The sequence below is a fragment of the Cibotium barometz genome, chromosome 57 (assembly GCF_041138505.1).
Source record: "Cibotium barometz isolate CiBa-2024 chromosome 57, ASM4113850v1, whole genome shotgun sequence".
Taxonomy (NCBI): domain Eukaryota; kingdom Viridiplantae; phylum Streptophyta; class Polypodiopsida; order Cyatheales; family Cibotiaceae; genus Cibotium; species Cibotium barometz.
In genome coordinates this window covers 27,063,204-27,089,061 of record NC_141102.1, presented here as the reverse complement: position 1 = coordinate 27,089,061, position 25,858 = coordinate 27,063,204, and positions in this window count along the sequence as shown.

Sequence of the window (25,858 nt, the reverse complement as noted above, 5' to 3'; positions counted from 1 at the left end):
TCTTCCCAAATCTTCAGTGTTATCCAGAACACATAACCCAATGGAAATTGGATTGTTGAGGTGGCGTTTCAAGTAGTAACTCCTGTCGAATGGAAGACTCACACCATAAATACACCAAGGAAGATCCAAGGACAAGGTTGAACTTTCTTTGCTAAGGCTGATATTCCACTCCACATATTGCCTTACTTCTACTGGAAAATCAATCTTCTTTGATCCAACCTGTAGCTTTGACTTTATATACACATCACATAACTTCAAAAGAATTGAGTATACAACCCCATTGATGCTATAGGTGATAGTCAATTTTGACCAATCTTGACATTGTTTGTCCTTGTTCAGAGTGTTGAACTCTACAAGCAATGCATCTTGATCTTGCTTGAGCTGCTTGATACACTCTGGCATGTCAATTACATCTACATACTTAGTACCCTTTGAAAGAATAATTTTTCCAGACCCGATTTCTGATTGTATTTGTTTAACTTCTTGTTCATCTAGCCCAGCAAGACATCTGAAAACTGTGGCAGTTGGTTTCTTGTTTTGCTTCTCCATGATTTCAAGCCAGCCTTTGAAAACTTCATCAGAGTAAATAACCATGTGAGACTGCTTTGAAATGAAGGATGCTCCCATCGTAATTCTAGCCATTCGCAAAAATTTCTGCAAAAAAATAAAAGAAAAAAAGATCAAAATCAAGTATTTTTTTCAAAACATATAATTATAAGAGAGCAAGGGATATGGACATACATCCTAGTCTACACGAGATGATGAGCCCTCTGTTACTCCAGATGCTGGCCTTGACGGAGAATTATTGAAGATCCACTGACTCCTCAAGTGCTGCAAGACATCATAGTATGGTTGTTTGACATATAATGATTGGGCCTTTTCATTAGCTATAGCAGATATGGCCGTTGTAACTTGTGGCTCTGGATCTACAACAATTCGAGCCTTCATTTTTTCATACACTTGTATCAGGTCTTGAGCACGACCATCTTTTTCCATTTCTTGATACCGTAAGAATTTTGGAGCATAGATGGAATGTTGGCCATCAATAATCCAATATGAATACTCAGTGAGTTTCTCCTTTGTTACCTCACTTAGTTTCATTGGAATTCCTTTCTTTTGCCAGCATTCTTTACAGGCATCAAGTATGCACACGCTCCTGGCCTGTTTGCGCTTGCACCAAAAAATAACACGCATTCATCCACACGGTGAGGTTCTATTTCACGGGAGTTATAGTGATCAGGAGCTAGCCAGCATTGATCTACAGGGATCTCATACTCTTTGTACTTGAATGGAAAATACTTAGAGTATTTTTCCATACCCCCTGTATCACTCTTTAGTGCCTTTTGCACCTCATTTTCCAAAACTTTGGGATCCACAAATCTTATTTTTGTTGAATTTTCCAAGCCTGTTTTCTCTACTGTAGATTTAAGAACTGCTTCATCTACATCCATAATACCTGTACTGCTTTTTGCCTTTTTTTGAATTGGATTTTTAGAGGGCATTTTCTCTTTTTTTTTTGTTTGCCTTTCACACAATAAGCAATGGAAGCTTGCAACTCTTCAAGAGTTATTTCTTGACTTGCACAATCTAACTTCCACCCTCGAGAGAATTTAGTATCTTGTTTATCTCTTACTATTCGTTCAATAATGAATGCCTTGGGATCTCGTTGATACCCATGGATCCCAGGTATCCCAATATTTATGCATTCAATATCGGGATGAGAATCAACTACAGAAATATAAGATAGTCATTGGTCCTAGATCCTTAAAAGTATCCATGCCCACATCACTAGCAACAAAAAAATGAATTTTGTTAAATTGTGAACCCTGAAGACCCCAAGTCTAAGTACCACTCTCGTCTCGCAGAGGCAAAGTTAACACTGTTCGGAACTTCCACCACTTTTCTTTTCTGAGACATCTTTCACCTGCAACAAAAACCACAATTGTTAATTATAGTTATTGTATTCTTACACTTTAAAAAAAACTTAAAATATCATATTCAAAAATCACAATATATATCCATGAAAACACTGTGGAGGAGATGAAGAGTATTTCCATCTTGGAGATCTCAATACATTTGTTAGTCTTGCTCTACCACATGGTAGAGCTAGATAAACGCATTCTAGCTGGACTTCAAAGTATTCTAGTGCTGGTTTTTCAATGGATATTATCTCTACCGGGAGAGGGAGAGCAAGATTAATAAATGTATTGACCAAACTGCTTTGAAATCTAGCTCTACCATGTGGTGGATCTAGAATGCATTCTTCTAGCTCTACCATGTGGTAGAGCTAGACTTCAATGAATGTAACCCACTGAGGTTGAATGTAACTATGGTAGAGCTAGACTTCAATGAATGTAACCCACTGAGGTTGAATGTAACTATGGTAGAGCTACATTCTACCTAGACCACATTGTAGAGATAGAATGCTTTGAGGTCTAGCTCTACCATGTGGTGGAGCTAGAATCGTAGAGGTACAAAGCTTTGAGGTCTAGCTCTACCATGTGGTAGAGCAAGAATGCATCGATCTAGCTGTGTTCCATACACATCAACAAAACCAATTACTCCAAGAAGAGACATACTTCTCATGACAAGAATCAAGAAGCTAGAATTGCATTTGATCTAGCTCTACCACGTGGTAGAGTTGTATTCTACCTAGACCACATCGTAGAGCTAGAATGCTTTGAGGTCTAGCTCCACCATGTGGTGGAGCTAGAATGCATTCTTCTAGCTCTACCAAGTGGTAGAGCTAGACTTCAATGAATGTAATCGGCTCAGGTTGAGTGAAACTATGGTAGAGCTGTATTCTACCTAAACCACATTTTAGAGATAGAATGCTTTGAGGTCTAGCTCTACCATGTGGTGGAGCTAGAATTGCATTTGAGTTCTAGCTCTACCATGTGGTGGAGATAGAATCGTAGAGGTAGAAAGCTTTGAGGTCTAGCTCTACCATGTGGTAGAGCAAGAATGCATCGATCTAGCTGTGTTCCATACATATCAACAAAACCAATTACTCCAAGAAGAGACCTACTTCACATAACAAGAACCAAGGAGCTAGAATTGCATTTGAGGTCCAGCTCTATGACGTGGTAGAGCTGTATTCTACCTAGACCACATCGTAGAGCTAGAATGCTTTGAGGTCAAGCTCTACCACGTGGTGGAGCTAGAATTGCATTTGAGGTCTAGCTCTACCATGTGGTAGAGCTGTATTCTATCTAGACTACATCGTAGAGCTAGAATACTTTGAGGTACAGCTCTACCATGTGGTGGAGCTAGAATGCATTCTTCTAGCTCTACCAGGTGGTAGATCTAGACTTCAATGAATGTAACCAACTGAGGTTGAATGTAACTGTGGTAGAGCTACACCTCAAAGCTTTCTACCTCTACGATTCTAGCTCCACCACATGGTAGAGCTATACCTCAAATGCAATTCTAGCTCCACCACATGGTAGAGCTAGACCTCAAAGCATTCTATCTTAATTACTCCATCTTGGAGCTCTCAATACATTTATTAGTCTTGCTCTACCACATGGTAGAGCTAGATAAATGCATTCTAGCTAGACTTCAAAGTATTCTAGTGCTAGTTTTTCAATGGATATTATCTCTATCAGGTGGCAGAGCAAGATTAATAAATGTATTGATCAGAATGCTTTGAAATCTAGCTCTACCAATGAATGTAACCACCTGAGATTGAATGTAGCTGTGGTAGAGCTGTATTCTACCTAAACCACATTGTAGAGATAGAAAGCTTTGAGGTCTAGCTCTACCATGTGGTAGAGCAAGAATGCATCGATATAGCTATGTTCCATACACAGCAACAAAACCAATTACTCCAAGAAGAGACCTACTTCACATGACAATAACCAAGGAGCTAGAATTGCATTTGATCTAGCTCTACGACGTGGTAGAGCTGTATTCTACCTAGACCACATCGTAGGGCTAGAATGCTTTGAGGTCCATCTCTACCATGTGGTGGAGCTAGAATTGCATTCTTCTAGCTCTACCATGTGGTAGAGCTAGACTTCAACGAATGTAACCGGCTGAGGTTGAATGTAACTGTGGTAGAGCTGTATTCTACCTAAACCACATTGTAGAGATAGAATGCTTTGAGGTCTAGCTCTACCATGTGGTGGAGCTAGAACTGCATTTGAGGTCTAGCTCTACCATGTGGTGGAGCAAGAGTCATAGAGGTAGAAAGCTTTGAGGTCTAGCTCTACCATGTGGTACAGCAAGAATGCATCCATCTAGATGTGTTCCATACACATCAACAAAACCAATTACTCGAAGAAGAGACCTACTTCACATGACAAGATCCAAGGAGCTAGAATTGCATTTGATCTAGCTCTACCACAAGGTAGAGCCCACATCGTAGAGCTAGAATGCTTTGAGTCCAGCTTTACCATGTGGTGGAGCTAGAATTGCATTTGAGGTCTAGCTCTACCATGTGGTAGAGCTAGACTTCAACGAATGTAATTGGCTGAGGTTGAATGTAACTCTGGTAGAGCTGTATTCTACCTAAACCACATTGTAGAGATAGAATGCTTTGAGGTCTAGCTTTACAATGTGGTGGAGTTAGAATTGCATTTGAGGTCTAGCTCTATCATGTGGTGGAGCTAGAATTGTAGAGGTAGAAAGCTTTGAGGTCTAGCTCTACCATGTGTGGTAGAGCAAGAATGCATCGATCTAGCTGTGTTCCATACACATCAACACAAAACCAATTACTCCAAGAAGAGACCTACTTCACACAACCAGAACCAAGGAGCTAGAATTGCATTTGATCTAGCTCTACTATGTAGTAGAAATGTATTCTACCTAGACCACATCGTAGAGCTAGAATGCTTTGAGGTCCAGCTCCACCATGTCGTGGAGCTAGAATGCGCTCTTCTAGCTCTACCATGTGGTAGAGCTAGACTTCAACGAATGTAACCGGCTGAGGTTGAATGTAACTGTGGTAGAGTTGTATTCTACCTAAACCACATTATAGAGATAGAATTCTTTGAGGTCTAGCTCTACCATGTGGTGGAGCTAGAATTGCATTTGAGGTCTAGCTCTTCCATGTGGTGGAGCTAGAATTGCATTTGAGGTCTAAAGCTTTAAGGTCTAGCTCTACCATGTGGTGGAGCTAGAATTGCATTTGAGGTCTAGCTCTTCCATGTGGTGGAGCTAGAATTGCATTTGAGGTCTAAAGCTTTAAGGTCTAGCTCTACCATGTGGTAGAGCAAGAATGCATCGATCTAGCCATGTGGTAGAGCAAGAATGCGTCGATCTAGCTATGTTCCATACACATCAACAAAACCAATTACTCCAAGAAAAGACCTACTTCACATGACAAGAACCAAGGAGCTAGAATTGCATTTGATCTAGCTCTACCACGTAGTAGAGTTGTATTCTACCTAGACCACATCGTAGAGCTAGAATGCTTTGAGGTCCAGCTCCACCATGTGGTGGAGATAGAATGCATTCTTCTAGCTCTACCATGTGGTAGAGCTAGACTTCAATGAATGTAACCGGTTGAGGTTGAATGTGACTGTGGTAGAAACACCATATTCGTGAGTTTGGGAATCTCCCAAGTCCCTTTTTTGTAATACTAAAAAGGTGGGACCCGATTAACATGTCTATAAGTTTCTCAAAACCCTATCATGTGACCTATCATTGGAAAGCGCTTGAAAAGAGGGATCTATTAAGCTTTAAAGCGCACAATTTGGAGTAATGGTGTTCAAGTTATGGCAAATCCAAAGTTTTGACAACGTGTCCCAAACTTATGGGAAATTCCCATATTCCCCAATATGGTGTTTAGAGCTGTATTCTACCTAAACCACATTGTAGAGATAGAATGCTTTGAGGTCTAGCTCTACCATGTGGTGGAGCTAGAATTGCATGTGAGGTCTAGCTCTACTATGTGGTGGAGCTAGAATCATAGAGGTCGAAAGCTTTGAGGTCTAGCTCTACCATGTGGTAGACCAAGAATGCATCAATCTAGCTGTGTTCCATACACATCAACAAAACCAATTACTCCAAGAAGAGACCTACTTCACATTACAAGAACCAAGGAGCTACAATTGCATTTGATCTAGCTCACGTGGTAGAGCTATATTCTACCTAGACCACATCATAGAGCTGAATGCTTTGAGGTCCAGCTCTACCATGTGGTGGAGCTAGAATTGCATTTGAGGTCTAGCTCTACCATGTGGTAGAGCTGTATTCTATCTGGACTACATCGTAGAGCTGGAATGCTTTGAGGTCTAGCTCTACCATCATGTGGTGGAGCTAGAATGCATTCTTCTAGCTCTACGATGTGGTAGAGCTAGACTTCAATGAATGTAACCAGCTGAGGTTGAATGTAACTGTGGTAGAGCCAGACCTCAAAGCTTTCTACCTCTACGATTCTAGCTCCACATGGTAGAGCTAGACCTCAAATGCAATTCTAGTTCCACCACATGGCAAAGCTAGACCTCAAAGCATTCTATCTCAATTACTCCATCTTGGAGCTCTCAATACATTTATTAGTCTTGCTCTACTACATGGTAGAGCTAGAAAAATGCATTCTAGCTAGACTTCAAAGTATTCTAGTACTGGTTTTTCGATGGATATTATCTCTACCAGGTGGCAGAGCAAGATTAATAAATGTATTGACCAGAATGCTTTGAAATCTAGCTCTACCATGTGGTGGAGCTAGAATGCATTCTTCTAGCTTTACCATGTGGTAGAGCTAGACTTCAATGAATGTAACCGGCTGAGGTTGAATCATTAGGAAAAAAGGGAGCTCATTTTGGGACCTTTTACGATTTGGAAAAATAAGCTCTCAACCAATCAACAAAGGGCCAACGTAACGTTGGAAATTCACAAAAATAAGAGAAAATAGATAAAAGAAACAATACTTTATGTAGGTACAAGCGTGCTACATTAATGTGGAGATTGGTTTTTTATTCTCACAAGATCTTTGGACATGAAGATAGAATCTAGTCTGACATTTTCTCTCACAAGGGCCTTCCTGCTTCCACCTTCCTTTGAACTTTGAAATGTTGTGCTGCCTTTCCTTCGAAAGGTCTACCATTCTACACCACTGCCTCATTGTGGAGCAGCCTCTTCCTTTCCAGAACTGCTCCCTTGATCCTGTTTAGCTTAGAGTAAGATGTTTCTTGTCAACTGTCTGTCTGCCCACTTTTTCTTTCATGAAACTTCACTTTGTTATCTTGTTTACATTACTTTGCTGTTGTTACAGATTCACAAGGTCTCCATGGTGAATAAAAACTATGGCCATTCTTGTGGAAGACGCTCTGTGGATGATAATGCTATAAAGGTAGAATTATACCACACATCCTTACCCCGTCATCCTGCTTCTTCTATTTCTTCGGTAGAGAATTCAAGTACAGTCAAAACCGAAGGAACTTTGGAATGGTTTAGTGTTTCGAAAGGAGCATGGGTGCTCATGCAACCTATCAAAAGAAAGAGACCCTAGACAAAAAACATTTTCTTGGCATCATGGAAGGCAAGAGTACAAGATTTTAAAATCACTAGAGGGAAGATATTGGTGAAAGAAGTTTTGATTCAGCATGTGTACATGCATAAAGAACTTGTCTTGAGAGACTATCCAAATGATCTTCCGCAACACAGGCCTGATTGTATATTTTTCTATTGTGGTTTTGTTCTTTATGAGGTGTATGGATTTTTAAGATGAAGCTTTCTTTCTTTGCTTATTGACATTCTTGTGTTATTTTATTTCAGATTTATACCCTTCATCGTATGAGACATGGCAAAACATCGATTGTATTTTGGGATTTATAGATGTTTTGCATGGATCAATAGGAGAACAACAATACCAAGGTCGATGTGCAACAGAGCTAGCTCAATCGGGTATATTTTTTACTGATCATTTTTATTAGTTGCTGGACAATGCTAACACACATGGTGTGTTAAGAAAACAAGACCTTCCGGCATGGAATTCAATGGATTGGCCTCTCCCACATTTTAGTGTTACAGAGGCATATAGGGCCAAGCTTTTCAAAGAAGTACAGAAAGATCTAAGGCCCAATATTGCCATAAGGATAATAAAAATTTCTTTATGCATGCCTCTCACAGTTTTTGTAGACTTGTTTAATACCTTTCCAGTGTGAAGGTTTCAAAAATAATGTTTAAAGCAACAAGTCTGGCATGCATGCCACAATTTTTGGATAAAGGTTGGGATAAGAAGACATGTAGTTCAGTGTTTTGTGAGGTTGTCCAGCCTTCTATGCAACTGAAGTACATGGTTGCATCACAAAATTTTTTTCTTTTTATTATAAGTGCAGTCAAATGCTAGGTACAAAACTAGTCCCAATGGATCAAGATGAAGATTTTTTTGGTGCAAAAAATAAACTTCTTGATATTGATGTTGTTGAGAATGGTGATGTGCTAGTCAATATCTCATTAAGACAATGTTGCTCCCTAGCTCAATTGCGCAATGACATTCTGTTTGAGACAGAAGGTTCTATTTCAAAGGACTTTTTATTTATCTACAACAATAAGAAGGTACACCATCTGACTTATCCTAGTCTCATTAAGCACTGTTATTAGTTTACTTTACCCTATTGTTTTATATTGCTTTTTTGCAAGTGCTCAAAAGAAGAGAGAGTTCAATAAAATGCAAAGACATTGAAAATTTGAAAATTGAGATAACACAGACTCCATAAACAAAGGTATTATATTCAATAAAGTAAAATTTTATACAAAAGTGTTTAATTATATATGTAGAACATATTCTTGACAACCATTTTCTATTTATCTACAGGCTGATCCAGAGGCTGCTCTACATGGTCCAAGCTCATCGTATCATCTTTTTTGGAGAATCTGTTTTCTGCTGCTCCATCTTGTCGTGTACAGTCTCTTGGTGCTACTCCATTGTCTCCTCTACTTTCCCTGGAGCATTTGTTTGCTGCTGCTCCATCTTCTCCTCAATAACATCAGCACAGCAGGTCCTTGTTCTTGTGGCTTCTCCTCATCAGCACTAGGTCCTTGTTCCTGTGGCACCACATCAGCATCATCTGTGTCATCAAGGTGTATGACACCTTCTCAGACTTTAGATCTCTCACCCAACTCGACAGTAGCTGGTATAATAGGTTTGGGGGAGGCATACTTCAAAAACTTCCAAATTGTATCAGTTCTGAAACTATATACATAGTTCGAGCTGAAGCTATCTTCTCTCATCTGCAATGAGATATGATGATTTAGAACACTTTGTACCAATATCAATTATTTTGAAGCTAAATGAAAATTATTTTTTCTTACAAGCTCTGGCTGTCCTATCTCAAAATAGCTTGAAAGTATATATTTAGCACTGATCAGCACTCTCCAGCCCCACAGCTACTTGAATCATTCAAAGGCATAGCATGAAATAGACATCAATAGAGGGAATGACTTTCTACATCTAAATCTAATGGCTCTATTGAATCCAAAAGATTGACATTAGGAGGATAGTGATCCAATGCATCTAGAAGCCTTCTAATACAACTGTAATACATATAATTCAGTTAGTGTGAATTAAATCAAAATAATGAAGTTTAAAGTTAAAAATAGCACACACACCACTTACAATTTCAGCTCTCTGTGTGTGTTTTTAAGAGAGTTGAATAAAAAGCATTGCTTTTGTTGGATGTCAATAAAAGCAAAGCTCCAGTGGTCACTACGTAAGGAAAAAAGCATTAAGAAATCAAAGGCTACAAGAGTTCTCAATCTTGAAGAAAAATCCCAAAAGAAGTAGTCACCCACATACTTGTTATGGTATGGAAGTAGCAAAATATCGACAACATCAAAATCGCAGTGTCTGAACCAATTGGAAATATCCATGGGAGTTTCCTTTGGATCTCTTAGCTTGAAGAAAATGGCAGGATCAATAATATAAACTGTATGCTGTACAGCGTGGTTAAGCCAGCTTCTCATCATGCTGCATTGGACCAAACAATAATTAGGGTAGGGTGTAAAGGAGGTACAAGAAGGATTGTTTTGCAAACAAATGTAAAATAAAAGACACTTACTAGAGCATTGCAAGAATGATAGTATCTGAGCAATACTCATTCTTATGAGCCAATGCTGCCAAGCATGGTTTTGTCAAGTCAAAATTATTCACTGAAGTTTCATCCTCAATATGGACAACTATGTTAGGGCCTAGCTCCTGCAACCTTCTCTGTATCTGCAGCTCCATCTGTATAGTCTCCACATCTATAACAGATTTGGATTCTTTTATTTACTGCTTCAATTAGACTCTTCATAAGCAGCTTTCCCTCATTGAGTGGGTTACTTCAACAACCTTAACCTCATCTACCTTCAACTTTCTTGTAGGGGGAATTAATAATATGTCTCTCATTTTGATGTCCTGCCATTCCACAGGATGGACCAGCTTGTCATACCTCCATCTCACTCTGGACAAAGTGTTGAAGTCTTTGGCCACATCAGAGTTACCCTGTGAGCATGGGCTGCTACCAGCATTGCATCTTCAAAATATTTCTCCAAGTAATCCTCTGTCATTTCCTGTAAGGAAAGAATGGCAGTCCTGTTCCACCTGAAACCAAGGTGCCAACTATCACATATTTCTCTGACTAGTCTCTGAAAAGGTGCCTTGGGGATTGCAAAGCCTATAGCTTTTTGTTGCTTCCTGATCTCCTTTAGCACACCTGCACCATGTTTCAATCTCTTGGCCTTTTGGTGGAGCAGGCTCATTGGCTTTCCCTTCCTGCCATGTGCAACTCTTCCCTTTGGAGGCACACTAGCTGCCCCAGCTGCTGCTGCTGCTACAAGCCTTGGCCCCTTGCCAGCCCTCCTTGCAGTTGCCTTGGTTCTTGCCATCACTCTGACAAGCTGCATACAAAGCAATGGAAAGAGATTACAGCCATGGAGAACATGGAATGATACAAGAAGGCAATGACAGGGGTGGATGAAGCAGCATTTATAAATTTGCAACAAAACGCGATTTCGGCAGTTTGAAATTCCTAACAGCTCACTCTCGTGTTTTCCTGCAAATACCTGAAGTAACATGCTATTACATTCCTACAGTGATTTCTCTATCTTTACAACTAAAAACAATATGGATTGTGTTTATGCAAGGAGTGTATAGCCTTGGATGGCTTAGAAAGACACAAAATCACAATGATAGGGGTGGATGAAGCAACAATTTTATATTTGCAACAAAACGCGATTTGGGGCTGTTTGAAATTCCTAAAGCCTTCTCCTTGCGTTTTCCTGCAAATTCATGAGGCAGCATACTGGAACATGCCTTCAGTCATTTCATTGTGTTTGCAACTTGGTGCAAGATGGATTGAGTCTATGGAAGGCAAGAAGTGATCAATCTGTCACTCAACCAGCCCAATTCAAAAGTCTTCCTGCTTGTGGTTGCAATGGAAAAACCTAAGGAATGCATATAATATTTATCTTAATATCTACGCTACATCACATCACTCAGTACCTTATCCTCATATACTATTAAACAAGAAGAAAAGGATATAGAGAGTCTTACTGACCTGGAAGCTATGTGTAGGTGTGCTGTGCTGGTGATGAGTACCCTGTGCTGGGGATGAACCTTTACTGCTCTGCTGGTCAGGATGCTGATGGTGCAAAGTAGGGAGGTAGAGAGGCAAGAGAGGGGAGGGCCTAGATAGGAGAGATTAAACAGGAGGAAAAAGATTAATGCAAAATACAAACAAAGCAGCTAATAAATACCACACGTGTGGAATGGAGTCATTTTTTCACACGTGTGGATGGGACCCACATCTCTTGGAGTTTGAAACTTGGCATGTGTGAATGGCACTTTTTGCCTTGGAACTTGTGCCAATCATGATTTCATAATCAGATCCATAAACACTCTTGTCTCCCCATCTTTCATCCCTTCTAGCACCCTCCCATCATCCTTTTCCTTCCCCCTCTGATCCCTTCCTACCCAACACACTCCATCTAGACTGCAACCTGCCTGAAGACTACTACCACTGCCAGATCTCTAGGTTACCTAAGCTACAGCTCAAGTTTGGAAGAGAGCAGAAGAATCACCAGTGCAACTCCAACAGCATGGAAAAGGAAAAGAAAGGTCAGAGATCTATATTCTTTTCAATGTTTTTTGATATATATATCTTCCATCCATAGAATTCTTGAATCTAAATGCCTAGGAATCTGGTACATCACCCTAGGATTTGATTGGAGATGGATATCAATAGGACCTAGAAGTTTGCAACAAAATGCGAGGAGGGTGCTTTACATTTTCCAAATAGCCCTACATCGTGTTTTCCTACAAATTCTTATATTAGATTTGGTTTTCATTTCTTCCTCATTGTTTTGCTCTCTTAAGCCTTGGGGAATTCTTTCTAGTATCACTTACTGTCGAGGACACTGTGAGATGATCCTAGCATTTGATTAGAGATGGATGTCAATAGAAATGGAGAATTTGCAACAAAATACGAGGAGAGTACTTGACATTTTCTAAATGGCCCTACATCGCGTTTTCTTGCAAATTCATGTGTCCCTTTTGGTTTTCACTTCTTCCTCATTGTTTTGCTTTCTTTGGCCTTGGGGATTTCTTCCTTGATGATGAGAAAAGTTTTTGCTTTGGAACAGTTGATTCTCAGGCCCCTCCTTTCAAGAGGAAGCTAGACTTTTCTGCTGCTATACTTAGACCACAGCAATCACCAGGTGAGTCATGTGTGCTCATGAAGAGAGTTGTTTGGTGATATCCTATACATTCCCTGATTGCATATGTCAGCATATAGAATTCATGATATATAAATTTTTGTTTAGGCAAAAGCAAGAGACTGGAGCAGAAAGCTGAGTCTTCCCTTTCAAAACAAAAGGAGCCAGAAGAGGACAAATCTCCAGATTTGGCCTATTTGACTTTCTTCACCACAAGTGCAAGGCTCAGAGGAACTTCCACATATACCACAATATTTTCAACAGGGAGTTCACTATGAGCTCTGTACTAGAGCATCATAGAGATTTTCAAGAGGGAGTTCACTATGAGCTCTGTACTAGAGCATCATAGAGATTTTCTTTCAGACCATTGGGATACCTTCAAACAACTGACAGAGGCAGGAAGGATTGTGGAAGGTGAAAAGGTTTTTGTGCATATAAATCATATTGTCTCCATTGACAAGCTGAGGTACCATGTGAATAGAAGATTTGACAGCCTGCCTGAGGAATATAAATTCAGCTGTAACTTGCACACCAGAAAGTGCAGAGTGCTTGAGGAAACCATGGCATTCCTTATGTACATTGTCTTCCATCAGCGCTCTCTAGAAGAGCAAGGGTAGGAGGCTGAAGAAGAAGACACATCTGTAGCAGAGGAAAAAGAGGATGTTCCCGTGGCAACAGAAATGGCAGAGCAGGAAGAAGATATCAACCTCCAGGATGAGGGGCTGCAAGTGGCTGCTCTTGACCTTATTCAACTGAGGACTGAAACTCTTAGGGCAGCACAGCCAGTTGAAGATTTTGATGTTCAGAGTAGCAACTATGCAGTGCCCATGCTTCTAGGTAAAGATTATGTTTTCCTCCATGATATAGAGTGTATGTTCAATTTGAGGGAGGACTATGCCATTTCCCTTATTGCCCAGGCTTCAAGGCTTGACAAGGAGGTTGGCATAGAGGATGACCATTCACTACTACTGGCTTTGGAAACAACTTTTGATCCTGTAGAGGCCCTTACTATTTGTTTCAAAGAGGCTGAAAAGTTCCAAGAGCCAGATGAAGCTGCCTTCCAGCTCACATAGGAAGCTATGAATGTCTCAGCGCTATACAAGGGAAAGCTTAAAGAAGAGGCAGGACTGGAGGGGAGAGGAATAAATCTTTAGAAAGATGAACTTCTTGTTGTGCTGATGAAAATGAGAAGGTATGATCTTGTTACTTCAAATCAAATACTTTATCTTGTGTTTAAAATCTTAGTTGTGTATTATTGTCTCACTGTAATCTTTTGATATGTGGCAGCTACAAATTGAGGATGACACATTCCTCCTCCAGAGAACAAGTGGAAGCAGGCCGGCTGGGTTTGGCAAAATGTCAAGCCATTATATTCATGATCTAGGCAGTGCTAAGATCTTGATTTACCATAGGCAGTTGAGTAACAATGGAGAATCCATTGTTTACTTCTTTAAATGTTTGTCTAGGGTTTTAGGTGGACATGATCTTTCATGGCAAAAGGAAAAGATCATTTTAATAGAGAGGTTGTCTGCCATAGATATATTTGGGGATTATGTGAATAAGCAGGTCTCTAGGGCCTCTTACTTTTTATCTTACAGCTCTTATGCATTAGCATGTGGTGTTAAGGAGCCCAAATGTCTGGAGGGCTATGGAAAACACAAGCTCATAAGGTTTCGAGAGCCACCCATGATTGCATCAGGCGACACAATCCAAGAAGAAAAACACGTGGAGATAGCTGAAGACAAGGATACCCCTCCCAGACAAGCAACAAAGGAAAGCATTGATAAACAGACAGTCGTCGACATCAAGCCAACAAGGAAGAAAAAGAGTCCAATCAAGTTCAAAAAGAGAGTTCCGACTGGCAGGCCCTGGGAGTAATAGGATTTAGTCATCAAATATAGCACAAACATTATGTTGAAGTCGAACTGATTTGTACAAAGTCTTTGATCCTCATCAGTTCCTTGTCCGTACGGACGATCAGTACCCTTTTGCATTTGTCCCATCACCGTACGACACTTCAGTAGAGTCTTCCCACACTCAGTAGCTTCTAAAAATGTTTGACACTCACCTTATTGGTAAGGATCAATAGTGTGTCTAGCATAATTAAGTAGTATTGATTGATTTTTTTGTGTGTAGCTCATAGATGTATTGATGCTTGTTAATATAGATCACATGTTTCACAAAAGAAATACTTTTGATGGAGTCTCAAAACATATAGGCATAACACCAAGAGTCACTTGTTCCACAAAATAAAAATCTATTGATTGAGTTTGAAAACATGTAGACATAACACCAATAAGTTACAAATTGCTATTCATGTTTACTTGTCCATTTATGGTTTCTAAATATCTTCGAAACCCTCCATTGTCTATGTCTCTCTGCTGCCATTGAATTGTCTAAAGTTTGTCTTCAACTTTGCTTTTGGGCTAGAATAAAAGCAAGCTTAACTTTGGAACTAACAACTTATCTTTTAGCATGCAGCCTCTGTAGAATGCCTTGATAAAACCATTGGAAGACTTCCTTCAGACTATTTGCCTTTTGACTCCCTCCGTAGTGTTGTGTGTGTCTGATAAATGCATTACGTGCCATGTAGTGAGACTTCTCCATGCCTTGGGTAGACCAAATTGTTGGGCATCCATACTTTTTGACAAAATAGGGAAGGTGGTTGTAGATGATATGCTGTTTTCACAGAGACATAAGAATGCATAGTAAGTTATAAAAAAAAAGAGGATCACACTTAAGTAAAAGAAGAACACAGAACTTTACCATGTAGTGAGTTATATTGCAGGCTGTCCACGCGTCTTTCATTGACTTCCCAAAATGTTTTATCGCCTCTTCAAAGTTCTTGTAATCACTCTTTGTCCATGTTACATTGTCACAGAACATGAAGAGTTGATCAAGAGACCTCCACACCTCTGCCTTCACATTTCGTGCTTCCCCATCTGCCTCATGATCTTTCACGGCATTATGGACTTGCTTCCACAATCCATAATTAATCCTTGAAACTGTTCTACCTTGCCTTACTTGCTAACTACTGTCTTTGGGTCAAGACAAGAATCTTCTTGCCTTAACACCACCAATAGAGGGCTTGATTGGTACCTTCTTTCCATTGGTACACTTTTTAAAATCCTTTGTGATATGAACATTGTGAGGTGAAAAAAAGAAAAAAGACCAATGCCTCTATAGCCCTTCACCTCCCAAACTTGGAAAATACAAACACAACGGAGGCACCACCAGCCACCGGCTGGAACACTTCTCACGGTTCACCACCCACCCACGCCATAAAGACAGCTCAAAACCAACACAGACAACTGATCATTCAGCAAAAAGATGCATAGCACCATACACCATAAAACTCAGCAATTACACCAAAAACCAGGACTCTGGCCAGGATTTACTGCCAAGGGAATCCACCCTTGTGTCTGACAACCAAGCCTCTGTCTCCTGGTCTCTGCACTCTCCAGAGGGCACCCCACCAGAAACCCTTCTTCACTTCCTCTATAGCCCGGCTACTCTCTGTCCAGCTGCTACCTGCCAAGTGTCGTAGGCGAGTCCCACTGTCTCCAGCCCACACATCAGCACCTCTACTGCAGCCAATACACACAAAAAACCAAGGCTCTCTCTCTGGTCAGCATCCACTCTCTGCCTGCAGTCGTCGCCCACACAAAACCAACCACTTCTCTCTTCAGAGGGTGCCCACACCAGCTACCCTCAACTTCAACAGCTCTTACTCTCTGTGTGTCATGACCAGCAACTTTGCCAACCACGGAGCCTCTGCGGCTTCTCTTCAGCACCACATACCACTTCTCTCTCTTCCCTTCTGTCCAAAGGCGACCTCCACTGTCTTTTCTCTCCAGTGAGGACCACCCACCACTTACACTCAGTAAACTGCTCTAGCCAACTCTTCACAAAGAACCAACACAACCCCACTTACCCACGCGGCTCCCTCTCATTTGTCTTCACTTTCACCCCCTGGCCGGTGCCTGCAGAACCACCAGCGCTGCTCCAACACGCTTACCTGCCAGGAGTTCCATTTTCCTTCACCACCTCTCCTCGCAGCCACTTCAGCGGCGCGACCAGTAGAGCCGCCTTCAGCTCTTTGACGGCCTCTACTCGCTCTCCTCAGTCACTCTAGAGCCCCCCTGCTCTCTTGATGGCCGCCTTCAGCTCTTTGGCGGCCTCTACTCGCTCTCCTCAGTCACTCTAGAGCCCCCCTGCTCTCTTGATGGCCACCACGCCTTCTCGCTGTAGTGCCTCTTCAGAGTCAACTTTGAGCACCAGGCTGCTCCACTCCACTTCATGCCCGTCTGCTCTGCAACACTCCAGCACGACGGCCACCTCCTTTTCTAGTGCTGCGCCTTTGCCAACCTTCGAAAGGTGGCACGTTGGCAGCCAAACGAAACCTCCATGTGGCTATTCCTTAATTGGCCACGTGTATTTTTTATTTTTTTTTCTCAAGCCTCAATAATGGCCACCATCCCTCTCAATACCTTGCTTTTCGGGTGAACATGCCGCGCCCATAACCTTTCTTCTAGAATAGATGCAATATCTGCCCACAGCTTATAGTCAGCAGCATCAACTTACCAAACATGACCAATCATAGTCGGTGCCATGCATGTTGCCACCCGCACACCACACTGCTGCAATAAAAAACTTCCAAATCTCCAACATCTGCTCCCAAAAAACACATGCATATACCTGCTCACTGCAAAACCACCCGCTCTATACATTTGCTAGGGCATTCAGGGCAAAGCTTATTCGTAAACCACGCACACCATATGTACACAAACCCAAAACACCTTTCAGATTTTCACCTGACATACTTTGCCCAACCCCTAGCCTGCTGAATCATTCATGATCAGCAGAAAGCATATGACCATGTTTCCCTCCGTCAATCCTTTGAGCATCATACAGTGTAATCAAAACATCTCTATTCCATGTGATCAAAGAAACAATGTCATCTTCCCTAAACATAGTTTGCCATCCTACATCCCACAACATAACATAAGCACTTCTGGTAACAAAGCTCCTGACATACACACCATCCTGCCTCATCTCAATTCCAAAACCATTTATATGGTCAATACCAATATTGGAGAACCAGTGAACCAACTCCTGCTGAGGGTAAAAACTGATAAAAGCTTCATCAAGAAAAACCTGCTGTGCCATAGCATTTTCTTGTCCATCAACATAAGAAGCATCACCATCAAAGCCAACCAATACAGGCAAAAAAAACTCTCCTTTAACAGGCACCACTGCCAAAGCATTCACCTCAGTTCCTATATGCTCATCTTTATCAAGGCCAATAAGAAATTCATCTATCACAGCATCCATAGTCTCATCCATAGTATCAACATCATTCATAGTCTTCTGGTGTTGCTCTTCCTTCATAGCATCAATTTTGCTTATAGCTTTCTTAACAGGATGATCAGGACATCGATACCATTATCAATGGAGTACAGAATATCGATAGTGGAATAAATTTAATCGTAGCCTTACAAATTGATCAAATGGATATTGATGTTGATCGTTTGGCAAGGATGGATCTTATTGAAGATGAGATCGAACCCTAACCAATCCGTCACTGTATGCTCTAAATTGATGACATTTCTATCATCTCATATGCATGATTTATTTTTGAATATATTTCATTGTTGTAAATGCATCTAGTGGGATTGTGTAATGATGTATACTGTAATGTACTATGAGATGGTTTAAAGAAAATAGTTTTTAATTTTGTAAAGGAATTCAGTTTTTCTTCAGTTTTTCTCTGCCATGCGTGTATTAATCCGTGTATAGTAGCGTGCATTTATCCGTGTATAATAGCGAGTATTAATCCGTGAATATTACCGTGTATAGATGCGTGTATTACTACGTGTATATAAACGCGTTTATACACGCGTTGATAAATGCAAACATACACGCGAACTTAAATGCTATAAGACACGCGCCCGATTCTATTCAAATACAAGCGCGACCATACACGCGTTCGTAATTTATCGCGTGTATGAAACGCGTGTATGGCAGCATTGTCTTGTAGTGTATGCATAGAGCCTATGCATGAGGTTTATGCATAAGCTTATGCATACATGCTAATGCATAAGCTTTATGCATACATGCTTATGAACATAGATTATTTACAAGACTATCAATAGAGCTTATGCATAAGCCTATGAAAGCATGCATGCATAAATAGAGATTATTCACAAGCCTATGAATAGAGCTTATGCACAAGCCTATGCATAAGCTTTATGCATGCATGCTTTATGAAAGCATAGATGCATAAGGCTTATGCATAGACTTGTGCATAAGCTCCATGTATAAAGCTTATGCATAGATCTTTTGCATTATGCTTATGCTTAATGCACAAATTCAGAAGCCTATGTATAAGCTTAATATAATGCATATCGCTAATGCATTAATCTCTATGCATAAGCTCATATATAATATTTGCACATAGAGCTCATGCATAGGGATATGGCTTATGCTTAATCATAGGCTTATTCATCAAGCTTATGCATAAGCCTAATGCACAAGATCTATGTACCGGCTCAATGCATAAAGATCATGTATAATCATAGGCTTATTCATTAAGATTATGCATAAGCCTAATGCACAAGATCTATGTACAAGCTCAATGCATAAAGCTTATGTATAAGCTCTATGCATAAAGATCATGCATAGGCTTATGGCTTATGCTTAATCATAGGATTATTCATTAATATTATGCTTAATCATAGGCTTATTCATTAAGCTTGTGCATAATAATAATGTATATGCTTGTGCATTAATCTTACGCATAAGCATAATGCACAAGCTCTATGCATACATGCTCTTTGCATAGGCTTATGTACAAGCTCTTTGCATAGGCTTATACATAATCATGTATGCATAGAGCTTGTGCATTATGCTTATGCGTAAGCTTAATAAAACATGCATGCATAAGCTCTTTGCATACGCTTGTGCATAATCATGTATGCATAGAGCTTGACATGCATTATGCTTATGCATAAGCTTAATGCACAAGCCTATACATAAAAATTATGCATAAGTATAATGCACAAGCTACATGTATAATCTTTATGAATAAAGACCGTATTAGGTATTATGGAAAAAATCCCGCATTATGGGAATTTTGAAATTGAGAGGTTTCATGTATTATGGGAATTTCCCACTTAATGTGGGAAAAGTTATTGTGGAATTTCTTAATATAGAACAGAGGAAGGTAGTGTTGAGATAATCACTGTTCGAACCAAAAAAATGGTATAATTAGTATTTGTGCATAAATATATTTGAAAGGAGTTTGATAATCATGTAGAAAGGTGGTGTTGATAAACACCATTAATAAAAAAGTGGTATTTGTTTCTTTGCAAGGACCTGCACCAATTGAGTTGTACACTGCACAAAATTTATGAAACAATTGAACAAATAAGATAGAAACATTATTATATCAAAAAATTATAGGAGGCACAAAGAAAAATTTCATTCAATAAGTGAAAATAAAAAATAAAGAAGATAGTACCAAAGTACATCTCTTTTGGATATTAGAGTTATAACCTAAAAATCCACATTGTCAATATTGCATCTACAAATGCTACTCCTCATTGAAGGAACCATCAATATGAGCTTCATCCTCACAAGCCAAGCCTAAGCATGCTTTTGCTTTACGGGCTTCCTTTTCTGGTATCTTGATTCTTTTGTATGGTGGTGGATTCCTTGGTCTCCACGACCAAAGAATTGCATCAGCATTTTCCCATACTTGTTGTTCTGCCTCATTAATTTGCCAATATCCCTTCCAACAATCAGCATAAGCTTGAGTATCTGTCAAACCTTTCTTCCTTGCACAAGGTCCCCAATATTGAATCAAGAGTTTCTTGTAATTTAGTGATGTAGGCTCATCATAAATATCCGATCCAGCCATAGCAAGCCAAACTGGATAGATGTTTGTGTCATCTGGGTGTAGCATGACAAAGTGTCCTTGCTGAACATGTAGCATAGGGTTAAATGCCTCCCTTGGTTTATCCCATGCAGGCCCACAATAATGATCATTATGTTCTTCAATACCTAAGAATATTTGTGCCTGCAATTGTTCAACATTCATATCATCTAATTGATGGGACCCTTTAGATTTTGGCCAAAAATCTGTGTACTTTCTTGCCTCTGATTGTATTGGTTTTCCAAGCTCTTCGATTACATTACTCCAATAATCTATCACGGGCCTATAATATCTTGGCACAAATGAACCATTATTTAGATTCTGCCAAAATTTTATGTTACCCTTCAATCCGGATATTACTTCTGCATGCATCTTTATATGCTCGGACATTGGTAGTAGAGGTGGATCTCCTTTTGGTAACCTTGGTTTACCTTCACTGTCTGTCTTCCAAAGACGGATACTTCCACTCCAATTACGAATAGCTACATGTGCCTTAAATTGCATTACCGGTGTGTCTCCTTCCATGAAGAACCTGAATAGAAGTGGTTTGGAGTGACATATAAGTGCTTCTTGCCCATCACAAGGGTTGTTGCAAGATCAAGGTATCCAGTTTTGTCCAGTTTATGCTGGACTGGGACAATGCTTAGAGAGAAAATTTGGGGAGGTAGGGTACTTCAAATGAGATCAAGAAACTAATAGAAAATACATATGCACTAAAATTGACCCAATAAAACTTAAATTAGTTTAATTAATGAAAATTTATCAAAAATATGTTGAAACTAATAGAAAATACATATGCACTAAAATTGACCCAATAAAATATAAATTAGTTTAATTAATGAAAATTTATCAAAAATATGTTGAAATGATAAAAATTTGATCTTTTCATACTTAGAAAGATCCAATGTTTTTTCCATAGATGCACCATTACAAGTACGCTAGTCTCTATAGATTTTAGATTATTTACTTTAGAAATATAATTTTACTAATTAGATTATTAATATTTGCAGGCCTTCTGATAACCTGGAAGAATTTTGGAAAAGATATCATTAAAAATCCAACCATTGGATTTGAAATTTTGACTAACCACCACATTCTACTCATGTCTCTTTATCTAACACTCTTTTGATCTACATGATTGAGCATTTTAAGTGGTAGATATTGTAGGTACAAAAAGTGCCATATATTATAACACTTTAAAGACCTTGAAATATTTAAAGAAAATAGACAAATAGCTTAAAATTTTCTCAAAAAATCAAGTTAAGCTCTATATTTTGTGAAGATCTAATGTCCAAAGTGGGAAATCTCATATGAGTTTATATGTAAAAGATATTAGTATTTTATGGAATCCGTCCAAATTTGGGACAGCGTGTATACATTGACGTTGTACCTAAGGAAATGAGAAATTTTGACTATTTAATGCTTAATTAGATTATGCAACTATATTCTAAATTTTGCATGTGATGTTCCAACAAAAGAACTTGAAAGGAAATTCCTTTGTTAGCTAGGAGAGAGCTGGTTGTGGTCTCTGCTTTCGAATCCTGTTTATGAAAGTGTAGCGTCTTTTTGCAGAGGTTTAGGCAGCAATAACCTCATTAGTTACATCTCCATCATTATCCTCATTACATACATCAACATGTTCAACATGCATGCCATTAAGCGGAACATAGCATTGCAATGGGCTCCCATCCAGCATTGTCAGCTGTTTAATAGGCCATTTAACTAGGGTGATACTATCCACTTGCGGCATAGTTTGAAATTCATTTGCACTTTCAATAGCCACACCCACACAACCATCACCAAGTTGTTGAAAGTTGACACATTCAAATGGAAACACATATAAGATAGTCCCTTGATTGATAGTTTGTATCATGCTCTCATCCTTTAGAAGAACCATCTCATTCTTCCAAGATTGTCAGATTTGCATGTCAAGTTCTGGAGATGTTATCGGTATTGCATCTATAATTGGAGGCTCTACAGGCTCTTCTTGATCTGCATCACTGCATCTTTCACTCCACTCTCCAAATTCCAGCTCCCTTGTGAAAGGCCTTAAAAGCATTTTTGGCCAACGAACATTACTCCATAATGCATTTTTTAGATAAATGAAATGGTATCCATTGTAGGGAATGGTAGTTCCACATCCTTCAAGCATTCCTCCACAAGTAATGACACATTTTCTTGACCAATCTTTGTTCCACTACAAGTGGAATTTGGATCAATTCTACACACGCACCCAATACCAACAAAATCATTGTTCAACATCATGTAGACCCTCCCTCCAGATTGGAAATCCATACTACACATAATCATGTTGGACTTGTTAAACTAGTAATCAAATCTAGCAAGCAACTTTTTTTTTTATTGGAACCTACATCAGACTCTACCATGAAGTATAGCTCTACCATGTGGCCGAGCTAGAACTAGCTCTATCATATGGTAGAGATAGAACCCATTGAAGACTATCTCTACTATCTGGTGGAGTTAGACTTCAAAGCATTCTAGTGATACCATGGTGTCTAGATAGATTATTTTGATATAGCTCTACCACATGGTAGAGCTAGATCAATGAACTCTAGCTCCGTTACATGATATAGTTACATTGATGCATTCTAGTTCCACCACATGATATAGTTACCAGATAGTAGAGCTAGTTCAATGTATTCTAGCTCCACCACATGGTAGAGCTAGACCTCTAGGCATTCTAGGTCTACAACGTGGTTTATGGTACAGCAGATTGATGCATTCTAACTCCACCACATGGTAGAGCTAGACCTTAAAGTTCTTCGATGTGGTCTAGGTAGAATACAGCTCTACCACGTGGTAGAGCTAGATCAAATACTTTGAGGTCTAGCCCTACCATGTGGTGGAGCTAGAATTGCATTTAAGGTCTAGCTCTACCATGTGGTGGAGCTAGAATGCATCGATCTAACTGTGTACCATGCAGATCAACAAAACCAATTACTCCAAGAAGAGACCTACTTCACATGACAAGAACCAAGGAGCTAGAATTGCATTTGATCTTGCTCTATCACGTGGTAGAGCTGTATTCTACCTAGACCACATCGTAGAGCTGGAACTATTTGAGGTCTAGCTCTACCATGTGGTGGAGCTAATGTAGATCAATAAAACTAATTACTCCAAGAAGAGATCTACTTCACATGATGAGAACCAAGGATCTAGAAAAAAGGTCAGACTCCATTAGTCCTAAAAATCTATATAAACTTGTAGTCTCTCATTCAATGCAATAGAAGTGTTTATGTAATCATGGTTTATGTGTGAATTGATCTTCCCTAGTCCTTGATACCTAACAATCTATGGTAGGAATCAATGTTTCAAATTTAGGGCTTGTTATAGGAATTGCATCTGTAATTGGGGGATCAGAACGATCCCCTTCTTCATCACCGCTATAGCTTTCGTTTGATCAAATTAAGTTGCCATTCATGATAGTAGATTGCAAAATAATCTTTGGCCATCGAACGGCACTCCATAATAAGTCTTGGAGAGATGTTGTAGGAAAAGGTAGGAGTCCAAAAACATCTTTCAAACATTCCTCCACTAGTATGGATACATTTCCTTGCCCTATCTTTGTACCAAAATCCCCTTGAATTTATACATATACTTTAACCTATAATAAATTTAAACTTAAATTATATGGGTTTATATATAAATAGGTTTGATTTATATAGCTATATAAAGTCTATAAATAAGTAAAGTATAATTGTAAACTATAAACATGCTTTAAGTTACTATAGTTAACCTACATATTTAAATATAGCTTTAATCCTATTTAAATAATCGCTTCACGGCCCATCGCTCGCCTCTCTCTCCTATCCAGGCTGCTGCGGGCTAGGCCAGCCATGCCCACCGCTCACCTCTCTCTCCCTCGTGATTCTGCCTCCGTGCGCACACATGGCAATCTCTCTCTCTCTGCTCCATCTTCCACCGCCATAGCTAGGCTCCTTCATTCAAATTTCAAATTTGAATTTCCCTCCCTCCAGTCAAGGGGCCATTCCCACGTGCCACTTCCACAAACACTAGGGTCTTTTCACATTACAATTAAAAAAAGACCTATAAAACGAGGCTTGAAAAAGGTAAGTTGAAGAAGTTATAAATATCTATACCAAATAATGATCAAAACTAGGGCAATGTTCAGTCTCAATACCTATTAACCTGAGGCTCTTGATCGTCAATTAATACACACATAAGCATAAATTTATTGGTGGTTCTAGATTTAGAAGGTGAGATGGGGCCACGTATCAACTTGACCCATGCCCAACACATGACCTCAAAAACATCATATTCGACACAAGCCTCACCTTATTGTTATAATTATTCCTATGCTTTACAAGGGTTATCACAACCCTTTTTTGCAACCCGTGAGTTGGAATAAGTTCCTATAGGCACGGTGAGTTGGAATAAGTGCATACGAGCATAAATCCCAAAAAAAAAACTTAACCCTCGCCTTCTTAAACTTATCTAGTTTCAATCAGAGCTCCATGTTCACTAAATCAATTATAGAAGGGTTGTTGCAAGATCAGGGTATCCAGTTTTGTCCAGTTTATGCTGGACTGGGACAATGCTTGGAGAGAAAATTTGGGGAGACAGGGTACTTCAAATGAGATCAAGAAACTAATAGAAAATACACATGCACTAAAATTGACCCAATAAAACTTAAATTAATATAAATTAGTCTAATTAATAAAAATTTATCAAAAATATGTTGAAATGATAAAAATTTGATCTTTTCATACTTAGAGTGATCCAAATTTTTTTCCATAGATGCACCATTACAAGTATGCTAGTCCCTATAGGTTTTAGATTATTTACTTTAGAAATGTAATTTTACTAATTAGATTATTAATATTTGCAGGCCTTCTGATAACCTGGAAGAAATTTGGAAAAGATATCATTAAAAATCCAACCATTGGATTTGAAATTTTGACTAACCACCACATTCTACTCGTGTCTCTTTATCTAACACTGTTTTGATCTACACGATTGAGCATTTTAAGTAGTAGATACTGTGGGTACAAAAAGTGCCATATATTATAACACTTTAAAGACCTTGAAATATTTAAAGAAAATAGACAAATAGCTTAAAATTTTCTCAAAAAATCAAGTTAAGCTCTATATTATGTGAAGATCTAATGTCCAAAGTGGGAATCTCATATGAGTTTATATGTAAAAGATATTAGTATTTTATGGAATCCGTCCAAATTTGGGACAGGGTGTATACATTGACATTGTACCTAAGGAAATAAGGACTAACGTTCTTATCAC